Below are 3,857 nucleotides of genomic sequence, written 5' to 3' on the forward strand. Positions count from 1 at the left end.
CAAGTGTTCATCTCATTTCTTAAAGCAAGTATTCGGTATCTTAAGATAATAGGATATTGTAGGATCAATTATAGTTTCTCTCATTGCATTTCTATTTACTACCCCATAAAAATAATGATTTTTTTCATTTCCCTACTATGTAAATCACCCCTTGTATTAATTTGTTTATTGCTCCCTAAAATTGATTTGTAACCTATCTTCTAATTTGTCTTGAGGAGCATAAGCATTGATTCATTCATATATCTTTGATATTGCTCATCTTAATAATTGTGCTTGTATTTTTCAAGTTTCATTCCACCACTATAACACTTCATTCCTATTCTACACTTTCCAACATGTAATGACTTGCTAACATTTCTCAATATCCTATAGATTGTTTTCCTTTCCATTTTGTTTCCTATACAAAAATAATATTGGTTCTACTTCCAATTGTTATGTACATTACTTCCTTCCGATAATAGTGCCCAAATTCCATGTGTAATAAATCTAATATTAAATTTAGACATACACAACCCTACCTTAGTTTTTAACTATAGCCAGGTTAAGTTGGGGTGTGTTCCTTTAAGGAGACATCCTAGCCTACCCATCCTACTTTTTATCACAATTGAGTTAATTTTTGGGATGTCAATTTGGGTTTGCTAGTTGGGGTTGGGTTTGACCCAAAATTAACCTATCCGTAACTGCATGACTTCAACTCGACCCAAATTTTAAACAGATTAAGAAGTCCAACCCGAGTTGACCTGCTTTCAACTTGTTGACCAGCACCCTACATGTTGAACATGTTTAAGATAAGACATAATTGCTATTCAAGTCAAATTCTGGTCGAATTCAGGTGGATTGAGTCAATACTAGATCAATTTTGGATTTGTGGGTCGATGTCGAGTCAATTGTGGATTGGCGTGTCATTGTCTGTCAAGTTTGGAATAATTACTTATTGATGGGTCAACCCAAATCCGGCTTGAAAATTTAAATGGGTTAGAATTTTTAACCCAAACTCGACTTGAAACTTATTCTGATCAACTCGAACTCAGTTTTTTTGAGTTGAGTTTGGGTCGAGTTGGCATCCAGACCAACTTTTGACATTGCTAGTTAAGTTGTAACATACCACATGGAGGTGATGTTCTAAAATTCCCTTGGCTAATTCTTCCAGCTAATTATGTTAGGTTGCCACAATTGGTTATCTAGTTTGACATTGCTAGTTAAGTTGTAACATTCCACATGGAGGTGATGTTCTAAAATTCCCTTGGCTAATTCTTCCTGCTAATTATGTTAGGTTGCCACAATTGGTTATCTAGTTCTATAGAAAATCCTATCACCATCACTAGCAACATTTAAATTTTGATTTATTGCATTACTTTTGATGTGAGTTTTCATTTGACAGTTGACCTATCATTATGAGGTTACTAGCCATCAATGGCTATTATCAAAAATGAAATTGCCATGAAGAAAATAGTAAATAAAAAATCTAAAAATAAATTTTAAAATTGGTTATTAAATGATAGGGCTGCAATTTCTCTTTTATCATCATCCAGGAAATCAAAACTTAAATTCTCTTTATCAATTAAACTGAAAATTTTTGACATTATTCTTCATCAATCAAATAAATGGATGAAAGTGAATTGTTCTTTACCATTTTAACTTCTTTTTCCTTTTCAGTTTCTATTTCCTTCTAAGATTTCTTTTAATTCCCATAAACCAAACATACCCTTGTTTTTTAGTGATAACCTGTCTTGTAACCACGAATATTATTGTGGCAGGATAGATGTATTGATGTTCTTAGTAATATATTGATGGCACTCTGATGAAAGCTATCATGAAAAGCTGCACGTCAAGCTTATTTATGAGTCATTTCTGTCCATTGACAAAAAAAAAATATCATGCGGATCCAAATCCCAGCATTGTTCTGAGGCATACTATTGAGGAATGGACACAAAGAAAAGATGTTGCTCAGCTTGACAATGCTTGTAGATCCTTGAGCCCTGGTAGCTCAAAAAGTGATAATTTAAAAGCATTAGATTATTTCATAAAAAATTGCCATAAAAGCAGGTTGAATAAGCATGTTGTGCGAAATGCCAATCTAATCCTTATGATTGCAGATATGCTAAAAAGTACTAGCAGAAAAGTACGCTGCATATCTCTGCAAATTCTTCGTGTAATTGCTGAAGATGATGATCAAAATAAGGTTGTCTTGGGATTGCTGCTATTTTTTATTTGTTGACTATCTGCACAATTTTCACTACACTTTTTATGAAGTTTCTCTTATTCTGCAGGAAGTTATGGCTGCAGGGGACACTGTTTGAACAATTGTGAAGTTCTTATTGCATGATCACTCTCGGTAGAGAAAAGAAGCAGTGTCCCTGCTTTTTGAAATTTCAAAATCTGAATCTCTTTGTGAAAAGATTGGTGGAGTCAATGGAGCTGTACTTATATTGGTTGGTTTGGCAAGTAGTAAGTCAGAAAATGTCTTGACTGTTGAGAAAGCTGAAAAGACATTGGAGAATCTGGAGAAAGATGAAAAAAATGTGAGGCTAATGGCTGAAAATAGCAGGCTAAGACCCCTTCTGACACGATTGCTTGAAGGTGGTTCTTTTTCCATGTTATCTTTTGGGCAGTCCACTTGAGTTCATGTTTAAAGGAAATCACCTTTTGTGAAATGTTAAGTTGTGGCCTATTTTTTTTTTCATTGACCTTTTTTGTGTCTATCATATGTTTTTTTTTCTGTAGCTTTATGGTTTTTAAATTCATGTTTCTTCTAAGCACTTTTTTCGTAATTTTTGCAGTTTGATGTTTTTGTTTACAGCATTCAATTTCTCTTATATGGCCAATTTGTTTATTTCTATATGAACTTCTATTGAATAGGTTATTTCTGAAGTATTTATCAGCTTACAAAATTGAATAATTGGTTAATATGTCGGTTAACATCCGAGCTAGATTATGTGATCGTGAAAATTGGTTGCATTCTTGATTCATACTTTTAATTTTCTTTTTTATAGTTTTCTGACATAGTTTTTTGTCTTCTTTTTTTTTTTTTGCCAATGTATTGATGATGTTTACCTTCTAAAGAAAATTTGCCTTTGACATAGGTCCACCTGAGACACAGCTGTCCATGGCTGCATACTTATGGGAACAAAGGTCTTTGTAGCCCAAATAACTGGCTCTGCCCTTGTTGATGAAATGAAGTTAGGTAGTAAACAGGCCATTGAAGCTGCACTTAAGGCAATGATTTAGTTCCCATCACACGAGGCAAGTGCGAAGATACTCATCAAAGATGGAATCTTTCCTCATCTTGTCAAAGACCGCTTTATTGTTGGCATTAACCAGCCTCCAATGAGACTGAAAGAGGTGTCTGCAACCGTTCTTGCTAACACTATTGCGTCAGGTACCAGTTTTGAATCTATCCCACTTGATTCGGATCGGATCAAAAATCTTTAATTTTCTTCTCCAACTCATCAGTAATATGGGTCCTGCAATTGAGGGCATGTTTATAGCATCTGCAACTTAATAATAAGCTACTATGCAACAACTGCCATAGAAAGCTATTGTAAATAAGCTGGCTATGTTTTTTTTTATAGTTTGAAAATAGCCATGCTTCAGCTATTTCAAGACAAATAATCATTCTACCTTTATAAAGTAATGTTGTTTGCAACAAAACTATCATACCAAAATATTATATACTTTAGAAGCAAAAATTCAGTACAAAACATTACAAAAAAGGAGATATACACCTCACTTAATAATCAGTATCATTATAACTGAACTTAAGAATAAAACTATTAAAATAAAAATTAAAATATAATAATATTATTTTTAAAATGAAGATGGTCTATGTCATGAGCCAAGGTGTCCTTCAAGGATAC

General features: G+C 33.4%; 1 pseudogene; it reads left to right on the top strand.

Annotated features, from left to right (window-relative positions):
• The first annotated feature begins 1,813 nt into the window (after positions 1–1,813).
• LOC110036461 lies at positions 1,814–3,432 on the top strand (annotated as a pseudogene).
• The last annotated feature ends 425 nt before the right edge of the window (positions 3,433–3,857 follow it).

The sequence above is a fragment of the Phalaenopsis equestris genome, unplaced genomic scaffold (genome assembly GCF_001263595.1).
Source record: "Phalaenopsis equestris unplaced genomic scaffold, ASM126359v1 Scaffold000002, whole genome shotgun sequence".
In the NCBI taxonomy this organism is placed as follows: Eukaryota; Viridiplantae; Streptophyta; class Magnoliopsida; order Asparagales; family Orchidaceae; genus Phalaenopsis; species Phalaenopsis equestris.